This window comes from Gossypium arboreum, chromosome 13, assembly GCF_025698485.1.
Source record: "Gossypium arboreum isolate Shixiya-1 chromosome 13, ASM2569848v2, whole genome shotgun sequence".
In the NCBI taxonomy this organism is placed as follows: domain Eukaryota; kingdom Viridiplantae; phylum Streptophyta; class Magnoliopsida; order Malvales; family Malvaceae; genus Gossypium; species Gossypium arboreum.
Window position 1 is genome coordinate 3,125,167 of NC_069082.1, and position 17,427 is coordinate 3,142,593.

At 34.7% G+C, this 17,427-nt stretch overlaps 1 pseudogene; it reads right to left on the minus strand.

Moving 5' to 3' along the window:
- Positions 1-909: 909 nt before the first annotated feature.
- On the minus strand, positions 910-7,710 carry LOC108463948 (CMP-sialic acid transporter 4-like; annotated as a pseudogene).
- Between the last annotated feature and the right edge of the window lie 9,717 nt (positions 7,711-17,427).

Below are 17,427 nucleotides of genomic sequence, written 5' to 3' on the forward strand. Positions count from 1 at the left end.
ACGAAAATTGATTGAATTTGGTAATCATATTTTATGAAACTTGAAAATTAGTCTTAAGTAGGTAATACAATTATACTTTCCTCCTAAAGTAACATTAAAATTATTAGTTTCGTAATTTATATACAACAAATTAGTTCGAAATTTATGTGTTTATTAATAGTTGGACTATACATCCATCATTGTAAAGGACATGGACTAAATTAAAATAAAAGAACTATCTTCTCAATTTCATAGAGGATGGAATTCATTTTAAACATTTATTTTACTCTTTTCCCAATAGTAGACCAAATATATATTATGAACTCTAATACAAGCAAGAAATCGTAATCCAAATATATGAAATTATAATGTAAGTTCTTACAAATTTGAGAAGTCTATACTCTTTTTATATAAAGGAATGCTTTTATCTATAAAATTAAAGCAATCCTTTTATGACACCTGTCCAAAACTACATAGAGACATACAAAGCAATCCTTCTATGACATCTGTCAAATTAAAGTATTTTATTGTATTTTCCCGTGCACACTGAACAAGTTTGAAACGTAGAGTAGCAATGCGAAAACAGAAACACTATATATTTAAACCTTAAGCGTTGATAGAAAGTGTTAAGAAATAAGTCCCCTCAAATTACTAAAGATGTTGGTGGATTTACAAATAAAGGTCCTTAATATTTTCTTAAACCTCTCAACTGTAAAGGTTAAACAAAGAATATGGAACAGGGAAATTGCCAGCTTAACAATATCAGTATTTGAGAAAACCTTGCTGAGGGTCAGACCCCATGTCAGGGTTCTCTCCTGACTCTAATGGAAGCCTGAATGGTTGAAGAGGCATAGTACCTCGACGGGTACCTAATAAGGCGAGCCATGCACGTTGTGAATGATTGGATAAGACCCCGACCCTCAACAAACCTTGTCTAAAACTATTTTTGGCTTTTGAAATATATATGATTGTAAGGTAACAGAAGAAAGGGAGAATACATATGGGAATGAAAGCAAAAACCTTGGTAAGAAAGAATTTACAATGCGCAGGAATGCGGCATAAGAAATCACTATCTTTGCAACTTCCCTGCAGAGTGCAAGTATACCGACACTGACACAACACTGAAATAACAAGAGAAACATGAGTTTTTACCACATAGAGACATAATTAAAGTTTGCCATGCATGAGAAATATCATTATCTGTATGGATATTAAAATGTGGTTGGAGACAACTTACATGGCACCAAGGAAGAAAGCAAGTGTAAGATTAAAGCCAAAAAGAAACACCGAAACAATGGCTGTGAGAAGCATTGCAACCGAAGTAGAATACACCTGTGCAACATTGGAGGTATCTCATTACAAGGAAGTCAAATCATTTCTTAGCTTCAATTGCTCGCTAGCAGGCATCTAATATCATCAGCTACAGATGATTCTTAAATTATTATTAAGCCTCAAAGGACTTTATCGGGATCAAAGGTAACTTGTAACCAGCAGAATAAACAAGTAAATCCATTCATCTTGAGGAAGGACCAGCAATTTCTTTCATTGTTGATTAAATTACATATGTATGTCCATGCAAATGTATGAACATTACGTTTTTGGACAACCATGACAGGGCTAACTCACAAGCTTCTAACAATCAGAAAGGTGAATGTAAAAGCAGACAAATGAATACAACAACTGCAGATAAATTTTGCAATCAAAACATACCTTCACAATATTGTCTGCATATTTCATTACCATTGACACTGCAATGCCACTGCAAATGGAACAAATACATAAGCATATTTCACAAAAGCACAGGGAAACTAACAAGTCAATACTTAGCCGGTACCTGACCGGAACAAGGAAAAGGATGTCTAAAAATATAAGCTATCATTGCAAAAAGAATATATACTTATGGTATAGATGTCAGAGATTCTTATTATTGCTGGCTGTAGTTTAGCTATAGCAGTGACGATTGACGTGAAGAGTTAGTTTGCGGAACTTCAGATGGTTAAGGATCATGAGAGTGGTAATGATTGAGTAATGACTTTGTAGCTCATTGCATTTCGAAACATGCTATTCTGACAGTTAAAAATTTTATGTTGGTTTAAGAAATTTTCTACAGTTCATAATTATTCTCCAATAACAAACTTTAATTCCTCATAACTACCAGGAAAAAATAGTAAGATCTTCCTAAATGCAACGTCTATGACAAAACAACGAATGGAGTCAGCAGCTAGTTGCCGGCAAACAGATCAAGTCAGAAAGGAGAATGTAAATACCTGAGTGCATGGTTAAGGATCATGAGAGTGGTAATGATTGAGTATCCATGGAAGAAACCCCTGAGCAAATGAAACATAGTTCACAAGAATAAATAATTGATAAAATTGTCTCGAATTATAAATTTATTAAGATAGAACACTATTTTAAAGTAATAAATAGAGGATTCTTCATTTTGTAAGACATATAGATGCATTTATAAGTAATGAGTCATATCTATGTTCCATAGACATACATACATGACATGCAAAGTCAATGATAATTTCTAAGATAGATACCAGAAACAAATTAAGAGGCTCAGATTACTTGTTCATGACAGCATCGAAATCTTGTATCAGTATTGCTACAGCATTGAAGGCCACTCCAAAGATATACAACCAGAAATTCTGCACATTTATATTCCTTGATGGGGCGCTTCTTAATTATAGCCTGGTAGCAGAGAAAGGAAATAAACAACATGAATGCCTATAACAGTTAAGGATTTTACTAGTTGCACTCTGCAGAAGTTCTATGTGCCTTTTAATTGAATCAATACTTTTTCAGAGATCAAGTAGAATTATAAACCAAATAAATTCAATAGGACCATATCAGGCAACAACAATTAAACATCTCAACGGTAAATAATATTCTAAACATGTTGCAGCTAAAAAAGAAAGAAAAGAAAATTGCAATGAGTATCTCAAAAAATTAACCTCAGTGTACACTCCTGCAAATCCACTCAAAAGGGCCATCACCTGCAAAGTATAAAGATATCAATTATAAAAAAATCTGAACTTTGAAGTGATAAATAAATTTATTTTTCTCCATCACTGAATTAAAAGAACTTTCGACTTTTTTGCAACTTACAATGGCCATTATCCAACCTTGCAAAGGTGTTTGAAGAACGTGGTCAGAACTGCAAAAATTAATGCCACTTAGTAAAGCGTAGCTGAATGATAAATTTAGCATAAAACTTATACCATTCCAAATTAAGAAAAGCAGCCCCCATCTTCATTGAGCCGAATGGCATGTAATTGAGATATCGAATGCCATTTCAAATATGGGACTTATAACCATATAAAACATAAAACTTGAAATTCTTAAATAGTTCTCTCTCAATTTTAGAAATTTACCAAGATGCAATAGACCCATCCATCGCTTAAACAAAGGCAATCTCCAATGTCAACAAGTTTGTATCAAGCAACAAGCATGTAATCGAAGAAGATCTATGGATCCATCCAATCAAGGGAATAGTTAGGAAGGTTCTATCAGTCTTACCAAGAGTTTAGCTGTGCTGTGGTGCAGCCAGCACATAGAAGAATGAAAGCTGCCCACTGAATCTCACTTAATCTGAAATAAAAAATCGATTCGAGCAAAATGGATGGAATCCAAAAAGTCAAGGAGTATCTTCTATTAGAATGTGTATTAGATTTACTTCATAAAACTTAGCATAACTGTCATTGTCCATTGTTATGCTATGCTATACTGAATGCTCAGCAGACATCATCCATGAAATATTTTCACAGGTCTTTGCAAATTGTTTCCAAGAATAAGACTCCAACAAGCATGGTTAACAAAGCTTACTTTCTCTTAAGGATAATACGATAAAGAACACCAGTACTGATAATATTCAGGTTCTTTAGTATCTGATAACCCGGAGCATCAACATAGGCAACGATGTAATACTGCAACATAAAATTGAAAATCAGATACAAGTACATTATGGAAAATAAAACCAAAATAACATTACTCACAAGACAAACAAAAATCAGAATCCACCTGTAGCAAATTCTTGACAAGATATAGTAAAGCAGGAATGGGATAAACAATAACTTCATCAAGGGTTGTACTTGTTGGAATTCCTTAAATTAAGCAGATTTTCTACATTAGTGCTAGGAATTTCCTTGTACTATTAGCCATAATCAAATTACTAATTTTTAGGGACAGGCTAATTTCTAGAGATTATTTCCTTTTTTATTTTTCCTGCTATTCTTTAAAAGGCTGTATTCAGATTAGAAGTAATAAGAGAGAATCATTCTTCTTCCTAAAACTTGTTCATGGTATCAAGAGCATCAGGAATCCATTTGATCCTGCTCTTTCTTCTCTTCTCTTGTTCTGTTTTTCTCTGTTAGAAACCCTACTCCCATGGGTGACACCGAAAATTTCTCTGAAACTGAGATCTCACAAATAACTCAAAATCACAGTCAAGGAATCCCACAAGGTGACCTTAACTCTTCTCTTATAATCACAAATCATCGATTAGATGGAAAAAATTTCCTGCAATGGTCACAATCTGTCCTTATGGTTCTTCGTGGCCGAGGAAAAATTGGGTACATTAATGGACAAATTCCTCGACCAGCATCAATAGACTCTGGTTATGCAACTTGGGAGCTTAACAACTCAATGGTTATGGCTTGGCTTATAAATTGATGGAAGGTCATATGTTTAACGTATCTTTTTTTCAAAACTGCCAAAGAAATGTGGGATGCAATCAAGGAGAATTACTCGGATCTTGGAAATACTTCCCAAGTATTCGAGATCAAATTAAAGTTGAAAGATATTCGACAAGGAACACTTGAAGTCACTCAATATTACAACCACCTAAAGATCTTATGGCAGGAGTTAGACATGTATTATGAAGTTGATTGGAGCAAGGGCTTGGAACACACCAAGTTCATGGATCATCTTAACAAAGAACGTCTCTATGAGTTCCTAGCAGGACTAAATCGTGATCTTGATGAGGTCCGAGGACGAATACTAGGCAGAACCACACTGCCAACCATAGGAGAAGCATTTGCTTAAGTAAGGAGGGAAGAGAAACGGCGTCTTATTATGTTGGGAGTTGCAAGAGAATTAAAACCATTGACCGTAGCTGGTCATCATCCTGCCGAGAACTCTGCTCTTATTTCAAGAGGCCCTCAATCTCAAAGGTTCAAAGATGGAATTGATTCTGGTTCAAAAAGGCCATGGTGTAGCCACTGTAATCAGGTTGGGCATACCAAGGAGAAATGCTTCAAACTCCATGGCTATCCTGAAGAAAAAAAACAGAAAGAAAACAAGGCAGCAATGATATCTACTACTGAAGAAGATGCTCAGAATGTTAGGCTAACCAAAACTCAACTTGAGGCTCTTCATAAACTACTTGGGACTCCTACAGCCAGTGGGTCACTAGCTATTCAAGGTACTGCTTTAAATACTACACACGAACCTATCACAACTTCCTGGATACTAGACTCGGGTGCATCTGACCACATGACAGGTAATCTAAGTTTGTTTCACACCTATTTACCTTGTCATGATCACTCTCGGATTCGCATAGCTGATGGATCTTACTCGCCGGTGGCTGGAATGGGGACAGTGAGACTTACTGAAAATTTGTCCCTTGATGTTACTTTCTTCGAAAACGAGCCATATTTTTCAGCCTCTCATCTTCAGGGGGAGATACTTAGTGAAGATGAGACCTTGAGCAATCTTCTCATTATACCTCAAGACTCTATCAGCCCTACCACCACTACAAAACCTGCTGAAAATCCTACAGCCACTGTTATTCCTGTTTTGGAACCTGTTTTTCCTATCTCCACTGTTCAGCAACAAGAAACAAGGGTGATTAATCATACTAATGAAGAAAAACAGCCCACTCATTCTGAAAAACAACAAGGAAAAACTCAGGGACTTCGTGTATACTCTCGGAGACATCAGCTGCCTGAGACCAAAACAGCAGTGCCTATGCCATCTTTACCCGAGGACTGTCCTGAGGAAGAAGTTTCACCTCCTTCATCTTCCATCCATCTTCCAATTGCAGTAAGAAAGGGCACTAGGAGCTGCACTCAACATCCCATTTCTCAGTTTGTATCCTATGGAAACTTGTCTAAATCCTACAATGCCTTTGTTTCTAATGTTGACTCTGTAGAAACTCCAAAGAACATAGACAAGACTCCTATGGAACCCAACCTTAAATTAGGAACTGATAAGGATGGAGAAGAAGTAACGGGAGAAACATTTGGAAGCTGCCTACAGGATATTGAGATACTTAAAAGGGACTCCTGGTAAGGGGTTGCATTTCAAGAAAAATGTTCGAAGAAATTATGGGCAAGCTGGGTTTGATTCACATCTACACTCCAGCTTGAGGGGGAGTGTTGGAATTCCTTAAATTAAGCAGATTTTCTACATTAGTGCTAGGAATTTCCTTGTACTATTAGCCATAATCAAATTACTAATTTTTAGGGATAGGCTAATTTCTAGAGATTATTTCCTTTTTTATTTTTCCTGCTATTCTTTAAAAGGCTGTATTCAGATTAGAAGTAATAAGAGAGAATCATTCTTCTTCCTAAAACTTGTTCAGTACTCAACCTAGTTCAATGATAGAAGGAAAAATATATGTCAATAATTCCCATTATTTGCAAAAAGGATGTACTTAAGAGATCACAGGTTAAAGATCACCTGTTAGCTTCGGTAACACCTTCACTATTCCATATTCTTGCTAAGGCTGCAAGTGACAAGGCACATTTCAAAGTCTCCACCTGATTCCCAACAAAAAAGTAGTTCATTCCCGTGGGCAGCATGTCAAGTCAATAACAGGATGATCATTTAACTCACCAAAAAGTTCGCCGTAGTAACACTATACTCATACTTGCCAGCTCTCTTTGACCAGACAATTAGTATAGCTTGTGAACTTGTAAGAAAAGTCAAAGCAAGTGTAACAACTGTCCTACTCGAGAAAAAGATATATTCAAAATGCATCTTTTCAGTTCCTTCTTTCATATTTGAGCCTAATAGTTACTAAACTAATCAAGTTCAAAAGCTGTTCTTACTTGCGTTGCCACTTGGCCTGTTCCCTTGTAGGTACATTACGTAAAGAAGCTGCATATCAATGGAAATTATAACAAAAAAATAAAAGAAAAGAAACTCGTGATAGAACTTGTGCAGTGGAAGTTGCAGTGCATTCATATATGATCATTAACTAAAACATACCTACTTGGAAATCCTTTGCCTCGTGCATTCTCAACGTCCTCACTTATCGTTTCCACTTCATTATCCTACAAGTCGCAATTCATTCAAACAGAGGCCTCACAAACACAAATTCAGAAAAAAAAAATTGAAAAAAATTCACATCTACGCAAGTAGACAGTACATCTTCAATTAACTAGATGAAAAATTAACCACATTGTTAAAATAAATTAACTATAATATGAAAAAAAAATAATTTAGAGTTCTGTATTCCTGTATATGAGCATAAACGACAACTAAATCGCATTTTTTTTGACGAATTTTAAGAAGAAAATCGCCGTCAGATGCTCAGAACAAACTAAACGAAAAGGAAAATTCGCTAATGCCGTTGGATAATAGTGAAAAAAACAATACCTCATCTTTGATTTTGCGATTCTCCATTTTCGAAGCAGCTCCTAGCAGATCTCACCGTTCTGCTTCTAACTCTGCTTCTTTTTTTTTTTTTTTTAAATTATTATTGTGTAATATATTATATAGGTTAATATACCATTTGGTACCCGAGCTTAGCTTTAATGTTCAATTTGGTACCTGAGATTTTTGTCTCAATTAGTACCTAAGTTTGGCTTCAATATTCAATTTGGTACCTATATATCAAATGACATCATGTATCCCAATGAATATTTGAGATGTGTGCTATAATAAAAGTAATATAGGTAGTTAATTGGAAAAAAGAACTTGGATACCGAATTGAATATTGAAGCCAAACTCGAGTGCTTAACTCGGACAAAAAGCTCAATATCATATTGAAAAAATGCAAGTACCAAAATGAACATTGAAGCTAAACTCAGATATCAAATTGAGATAAAAGAACTCAAATGCCAAATACTATTAACCCTATCATATAGGGGTGAGCATTCGATCGAGTCGAGTCGGATCGAATCAAAAAATTTCGAGTTAGTCGAGTTGACGAATCCTATTTCAGCAACCGAACTCAATTTGAATTTTTTTTTTTGAATCAGATCGAATCGAGTCAAAAAATTTCGAGTCAAGTCGAGTCGAGTTAATGAATCTATTATTTGTACTCAATGTTGCGCTTACATGAACCGATTATTTAACTAGGAAATGAAGTATAAAATTATTTAACAACATAAACAATATAATGATTTTACCTTTTAACTTAATTAGTAAACATTTATCAAAACAACATAGTTTTACCTTCTAACTTAATGGTTTTGACTTTTAACTTTAAAAAGGGTAAACATTTATCAAAATGACGTAGTTTTGCCTTTTCTTATTCGGATTTTCGGATAACTCGAATTGTGTAATTCACATTCGAGTTAAACCTAAAAACTTATTTTTTTATTCGAGTTGACCCAAATAACTTGATTAACTCAAATAACTCGAACTATTTAATTCAAAATTTGAAAATTTTATCGAATTTTTCAAATTGAATAGGATTTTGCTCACCCCACTATCATATACAAATGCCTTGATTCACAAATTGTCCCATAAATTAGATAGGTTATACTTATTGAGTAAAATGAGATAAAATGATAGTTTAGGTGCAAAAGAAAAGCTTTAAGCACTAAACTAGGAATTGGATATAATTTTCAAGATAATTTGCAAATAAAGTTTTTTTTAAATGATAAAAATGGGCTAACTGCATTGAAATTTTATGATTCGTATTCTAAATTAATTGTTAAATTTTGAATCATTCTAATTACTTTCTTAAAAGTATCCCATTTTCCCTTTATTTAATCATTTGATTAGATGTTAAATACTAGTTTAGATCTAATATAGAGCATATTTAATAATATATATACTTATTGCATGGATAATTTAGATTTGAAATGTTAAAAAGAGTCCTCTTGAATTTTAACATCACTATTTATTTTTTTAACATGCTATAACTAAGTTGTTTATGTAATAAATACACACTAGTCTAGAATTTAATTTTGTGTGCTTTGAGTATGCTTTCCATCAAATCCGAGGCATTTAACGTTCAAACCGATGATTAGGTTAACGGAAAAATATGATTGATAAACCTTTAATAGTTTGAGGACTAAAATAAAAGATTAATTTTTTTTTTTTTTTTGTAATCCATAGGCCAATGGCTTAGATACAGCCCATCATATCGTATCTGAAAAATCTTTTGTAGTTTTCATTTTTCAAGGTTTTCAAAATTAGATCGTGGCTTGAATTGGTTAACCATAAATTCTTGGTTCGATTAGTTTGGTTGACTCAATTAAATAAATATTTAAAAATTTTAAAAAATAGATGAAATTGTAACACCCTGAATAATTTATATTTGTTTCTAACATAATTGTGTATTTGCTTCAATGGTTAAGTGTTTTGAGTGTGTGTATGAGGTCTTGGGTTTAAGTCTCTTCTTTGCTAAACTTTGTTATTTTTCTAATCTAAGCCATACTTTTTTTGGAAGGGCTTATTTATAAATTTTCTGTTAATTTATATTAGAATTAGCTTGTTGGTTTGAGTGGTAAGGGGGTTGTTGCGTTGGAGGTCCTGTGTTCAAATTGTTTGATAGAGTTTCGGTGGAACTAAAATTCTGAGGTGGTTGTGAGTTAATGGGTTAGTGGGAGGAAAGTTAGGGAGGTTATCAGATTTCTAATTTGTTAGTTTTTGTTTTCTTTTTCCCAAAACTCCCCTCCTGACATTTTTTTCTCTCTTCCCTTATCTTCCACTTTCGATTTTTTATTCATTCTTCTTTGAATTACCGTTGTTTTACTCATTCAACTGTTTCTGCTACGATTTTTGGTTTCATTAATCGATTTGGTAAGTGAAGTTGAGTTTTTGTTATCGAATGGTTTTTGGAGTTATAGGAAATCTTATTGATAACCGATATATGGTAGTAATCGTTGAATTCTGTGGCGTAGGAGAAGGCGGTGAGGCAGATGTTGTGACTCCAACGGTTTAGATTACGGCATGTGACCGTTTTAGCGGTGGTAAGTTGTTGGTCATTGATCGATTTAGTTTTCGTTAACTCGATTTTTGGTTGCTAAAGGGATTGGATATTCTGTTTTTAGATGCCGCTGGTCTCAAAAGTGTTTTTGCAGCAAAATCGAAACAGGTGTGTACCCAAAATGTAAAAAAACGAGCTTCGATGAAAGCTAAAAAACCCCACTATCGATGCCACACGGGCATGTACCTGATTGCGTGGTTGGCCGTGTGCGAGACACGACCGTGTGGTCAATGAAGGCATGGTCGTGCGCAAGAAACGACCGTGTGATGGCCTAAGTGTAGTCGTATGAACCACACAGGCTAGGCCAAGTTGGGCGTGTAGGTCCACACGAGCATGTAGGTTTTTGGGCTAGGCCGTGTGGGCCACACGGGCAAGGCCAATCTGGGCGTATGGGCCCACACGGGCATGTGGGCCCATATTTTTGAAATTTTTCCTAGGGTCGTACGGGTTGTTCCGATCGACTGTGAGCCTACCATAGGGTCGGTAAGGGCTAACCAAACCCTAAATTTTATGTGATTTGATATTCTGGTAGTACGCTGTAACATCCCTAACTCGTATCCGTTGCCGGATTAGGGTTATAAGGTATTACCGGACATAACATAGTTCGATACAATTACACATTTCAAAAAAAATATTTATATAGAGATCTAATTCTTAACTTATGACCCAATACAATTCATTTCGTATTCAAATAGAATATGTAAGCTCAACATTCAAAGCATTCAAATAGTTTATAAATAAATGAATCTGTCAGCTTGCAAATTTATATTCACTAACTCAAATTATAAAGTTAGACATCATCATATTTCATATGAGTAGCATATATCTCAATGTCCCTTTCATTTATCAAATTTTACCTAACATTATAACAAACACTATTTAACTACAAGTATTTTATTCCACCATAATAACATGAGCGTGTAAGTAAATATATAATGACCTATTTTTATTATATTTGCTGAACTATAAAGCAATACATGAATAAGTCGAATTAACCTATCTAACTTGTTACCACTTAGCCAATTCATTACACTAATAACCGTGACTTATACCTGTATATTTGTATAATCATACATTGCTATTATAACTGAATTTAAACAACTAATTCTTATTCACATTTATATACATTTCATAGTCATTTCATTTCAATGCTAACCAAAATTTATATACCATTCTCCCAAAAACAAGCATATTAAATAATACACATATACCAAAATAAGTCCTAGTCATATGAAAATATAGCCGAAAACATTTTAATACCAAAACATGATATAAAATGTACTTTTTAAATATAATTCAATCATCGAATATAGATACATAGGTATATTCAAGACACAAATTCCATGAACTATATTTAAAAGAAACATACAGTATATCTCCCATCATATTCGGTCATTACAATATATCCTTTATTACCAACTTGTTTTAAGCACGTTAACCCAACATAATAACCTAAATTTCATATATAACTTTTCTTAATATAAACTGCGTCAAAGTTGAGCAAACACTTTTATATCATGTATTATGACCATTTCGTTATCAACCAATCTCAATATGCATACACAAAACACAAGTTCTAATCATCCAAGGTATAAGACATAATAACTAGAATAAACTTAAACCATAATTTAACCAAAACAAACTCAAGCATAGAATTTAAGCCATTTTCGCATGGCCTTTATACATTAACCAAAATACAGCATTCCAAAACACATTCCAGCCTATACATGTAATAATTCCAAAATGCAACTTATAAAATACCGAAGACGGTAGATAGTGCGACAGACTTTGCTGACTATCCCCGAGCTTGTAACTTGAATCCAAAATCTATAAAACAGAATGAACATGAAAGCACAAAGTAAGCTATAGTAGCTTAGTAAGTCATAAGCAAATAAATATCCCAATGATATAATCAACTCATTTTAATCTAATCCAAATTTAATTATCATTATTAAGCTTAACCTCCAACCTACAAATGAGATAAATAACGCATTTTCATACACAAAATCTACCTTGGCCGAATGCTCACTTAAACAATTTGACCTAATATCATTCAACTTTCTAAGCCAAAATGTCTTAATATAATCAAACATACACATATGCATTTATATAAGCTCAAGAACCATAATATAACTCCATGTACATATACCACTTATATGACCGAATATACATGATCAATTATATACACATATCCAAGAATCAATTCTACAATATTCATACCATTTATTTACAAGACCGAATAAATTTACTAAATTCACATGTAATCTTCATTTGTATCACACATAATTAGTAACAAATATCAAGTTACTTTTTTTTACCTTATCTCAAGTAAACAACAAGCTTACTCATACCTGATCATTTAGCTCATTTTACACATCCATTCACGATTTACCTTTGTCCAATGAACCATTCGGAATTGGGTAGGACACTCGGATTATCACACAGATATCGTACAATGCCAACGTCCCAGACGTGGTCTTACATGTAATCACATATCGACGCCACTGTCTCAGACAGGGTCTTACTCGCACACATATATCGGAGTCACATATCGATACCATGGTCTTACTCACATATCACATATCGGAATTCTATGTCATGACAAATGTATCCTAACTATTCCTAAGGTTCATACGGGGCTTTTGGACGTCGTAACTCGGTCGAAACGAATTTGGCAATGTAGTAGCCAGGTTTATTCATATTCGGCCATAACATATATAAATTCATACATTTCATACCAGCATATATATTTAGCATTTAACTACAATTAAGCATGTCTATTTGTTTATAAACTTACCTCGGACGATGTAAAACGGAACAGGACAGCCAGTCGACGACTTTCGTTTTCCCCCGATCCAAATCCAATTTTTTTGGTTCTTAATCTAAACATATTCAAATTAAGCTCATTCAAATATATTTTCATTAAATTTAGTCCAAAAACACATAAATGGGCAAATTACCAATTTACCCCTGACATTTATACTTTTTACAATTTAGTCTTTATTGCACAAAACACAAAATATACAAAATTTCAATATACCCATGTTGGGACGAATTTCACCCATACCCATGCAAGTCCATATATTTCATTTATTTTACTTTTTAGTCCCTCAAATTATTATTTTTGAATTTAGTCCTAATTACTCAAAATCATCAAAAACTCCAATACAAAACATGTTAATCTAAAACATATGTTTCATATTTCATCACCAAACAATAAAAATCACAAGCTTTCAACAATGACACAACTCAAAATATTCATCAAAATAAAAAATTCAAGCATGGGCTTTGTAGTACTCGAAGTAATGATATCAAAAACGTAAAAATTATCAAAAATCGAACAAAAACGAACCTTGATTGAGCTTGAGTAAGTGCCGAACTCTAGCTTTCTCTTTTCTTTTATTCTTATTACTGTTTCGGTCATGAAAATGATAATATGAACATTGTTTTTTTATTATATGTTTTATTTTAAACATATTATTACTTATTTTACCATTATAACCTTAATAATAAAATTATAAAACCATATATAACATGCCCATTACCGTCCACCCTTTTTTCAAATGGGATAATTGCAACATAAAGGTTTCCATTTAAAAAGCCACTAACAATTCGGCCCTTATGCTTTTAACTATCAAGTTTTTAATTTACGCGATTAAGTCCTTTTATTTAATCAGACACTAAAACGTTAAAATTAAATTATGAAAATTTCACAGATATAAATTCACACAAAATAAACACAGAAAATAATTTTTAAATATTTTTCTGACTCAGATTCGTGGTCCCGAAACCACCATTCCGAATAGGGTCAAAATTGGGTTGTTACATATGCCCTGATTAGGACATTACTATACATTACTATATATTCTGCTATCTGTATATTTGATATCTATACATAAGCATGTTGATCATGTCTAGTATGCTATTCTATATCTGTTTCCGTATATAATTTTGGTGTGGGATTTGTATATGAGGAGGAAGTTTTCTGTACGGTGATCATCGCCTATATTCTGGCAGCTTGGCTATACATTATCTGACATGTGTCGTAATGACACAATATGGTGTGTAGAGATGGGTGGATGTTTTTAACCTCATATAGTGTGTTGGGATGGTCGGAGTTAGCGTGTAGAGCATAGGGGTAGAATTCTGTATATCTGATTCTGTTTACTGTATTTAACAAAGGCATGAGCCCGATTCTGTATCTGTATGTTTGCATGTTTAATTCTGTTGGGTTACACACCGAGTTTATGAAAACTCACATTTTTTTGTCTGTTCTGTTTAGGTAATCCACAAACTTAGGCAGATCGGTGCGACGGAGACTCAACGGTGACCACTCAACCGTAAACAGTTTAAACTTGACAAATTATGGCTTTATTTATGATTTGGTTTTCATTCGAGAGTTTGTGATTTCTGAGACTCTCTAGACTTTATGATTTTTAACGGTTGATTTTTGAATTGTTGATAATTTGCATGCTTTGGTAAAATATTTTATTAAAACAACGTTTTTTACGCAAAAAAAAGTTTTCTAAAAATACGAATCGAATTTCTAAAATGAAACGAGTTTGTTAAACTTCCACTGTAAAATAAGTTTTGGCAAATAAACCAATTAATTAATGTTTTCAAAAATGGTTATAAAGTATATGAGTTAATAAACTGAGATGATTTTACGTAACGCTTTGATTTCTAACCCATTCTCTGTGACATATTCAGATTTGGCCATAACATCTAGGTCGGGTTTGGTGTGTTACATTTAATGGTATCAGAGTCAGATTGTAAAACTCGGGCTGTGAATTTTGGGTTCCAAAATCTTATTACAAAAGAATTAGTTTTCAAACAATTTGAATAATTTGAGAAGGTATGTAGTATATATAGTCTTCGGCACCGATCCTATAAGTATCTCTGTACTTAGATAAATCTGTTCTAAAACATTGTAGATAGTACTTTTTGAAACTGTACTAAGATAGTTAGAAGACTGAAACCTCTGAAAACATCTCTTAAGTCCTGATAATTTTAGCATAAAATATTTGCTAATCAATACTGAAACTAGTGCATAAAACTTTTTAATGTAGATAAAATTTAAAATTTATGATGAGTGCTCGTGGAACACGTGGACGTGGTGTTCGTGGCCGTGGTAGAAGCCGTAGGGGGCTCAAGTTGAGTCTTCCTCTTTGGGCAATATGCCAAATTTAGATACAAATGAGACGTCGATTTTGCCTGTTACTGAGACTGAGTCTCAAAGCCGTTTGATTGGGGACGATGCACTGTCCCAAGCCATGCTGAGGTTATTAGAAAGGGTCGCTGGACCACATTTGGATTTGAGGGCCGTGGATCAATAACTGAACGACTCTGGTCTAATGGAGTTGAGCTATTTAGGAGTGCCACTAGAGTCATCCCTACTGTGGCTGAGTATTGGTTAGAGGCCATTAAGAGGATTATGAATGATTTAGACTGTACTTCCTAGTAGAAACTTAAGGGTGCAGTCTCTTTGCTTCGTGATGAGGCATATCAGTGGTGGTTAACGGTTGAAGAGGGTACTCAATCTGATCGTCTAAACTGAGATTTCTTTAAGACTGCCTTCCATGGGAAATACGTGGGGGCGAGTTATGTGGATGCCCGTAGGCGTGAGTTTATGAATCTCACTCAAGGGGATAGATTAGTGGCTGAGTATGAGGCTAAGTTTTTTAGGTTGAGCCGCTATGCTTGAGGCATGATGGCGTCTGAGTATGAGAAGTGTGTTTGATTTGAGGATAGCTTGAGAGACAGTTTGAGGATTCTGATTGCCCCGCAAAGAGAGCGCGAGTTTTCTGTTATTATAGAAAAGACAAAGATTATCGAGGAAGTTAAGCGCATAGCGCGCCAGAACAGGGACCTGAGAGAGGAAAGAACAAGAGGGATTCAGAGCCGTTTAGCTCTATTCAGAGGCTTAAGAAAAGGGCCAAACCTGATTGGTTAATTAAAGTGGGGACTCCTATTGCTCCTACTGGGATTCAGTCGTATGGAGATTGTGGTAGACGCCATCTAGACGAGTGTTGGAGGAGGATTAGGGCTTGTTTAAGGTGTGGATCTTTGGAACACCATATTAGAGAGTGTCCACAGTAGGCAGATCAGATGCAAGCTTCAGGATTGGGTTCTATACAACCTTAGAGGGTAGTTCAGTAGCCACCTAGGGGTCATGGACCGGCTAGGGGTGGAAATGGTATGGGCTGAGGACAGAGAGCACCAAGCAGAGGTGCTGGTTAGAAATGCTCGAAGCCGAGATGATAGAGATGCTCCAGATGTTATCACCGGTACGTTCTTAATTTTTGATGTACCTTATACTGCTTTGATAGACATAGGTTCTACACACTCCCATGTAGCTAGTTCTGTATCTGAAAACTTAGAAATTTCTGTCGAGAGCACTTTTAGTGAGATCACTATATTGAATCTATTGGGACAGTCTGTTCTAGTTAATAAGCTTTATAGGAATGTTTGGTTATTGGTGCAAGGAGTTGTTTTTTTTGACAAATCTGATGGAGTTTCCGTTTGGAGAGTTCGAATTAATTCTGGGTATGGACTGGTTAGTTGAGCACCATGTTAGCTTTGACTGCGCATCTAAGAGGGTTGTTTTGAGGACTGAGGATGATAAAGAAGTGGTTGGGTTAGGTGAGCATTGAGATTATCTGTCCAATGTGATCTCCGCGCTTGTGGTTGAGAAATTGGTTTAAAAAGGGTATGAGGTGTATTTGGCTTACGTCAATGTTTCTATTTCTGGAGACTCTTCTGTCGGGGATATCAGAACAATGAGGGATTTTTCAGATGTCTTTCTTGAGGAGTTATTGGGTTTACCTTCTAATCGAGAATTTGAGTTCTGCATTGAGCTTCTATCGGGTACAGTTCCGGTGTCTATCGCTCCCTACCGAATGGCACCGAAGGAGCTTACAAAGCTTAAGACTTAACTTCAAGAACTTTTGGATCGTGGTTTCATCTGCCCTAATGTGTCTCTGTGGGGGCTATTTATAAAGAAAAAGGATGGGACCATGAGGATGTGTATTGATTATCGACAACTGAATAAGTTAACTGTAAAGAACAAGTATCCACTTCCGATGATCAACGATTTCTTTGATTAGTTCCAAGGCGCTTCAGTGTTTTCGAAGATTGATTTTTGTTTTGGGTATCATTGTTGAGAGTCAAGGAAGTGGATGTTTATAAGACTGCATTTAGGACTCGTTATGGACATTACGAGTTCCTAGTTATGCCTTTTGGTTTGACAAATGCTCCAGCTGTATTCATGGATCTGA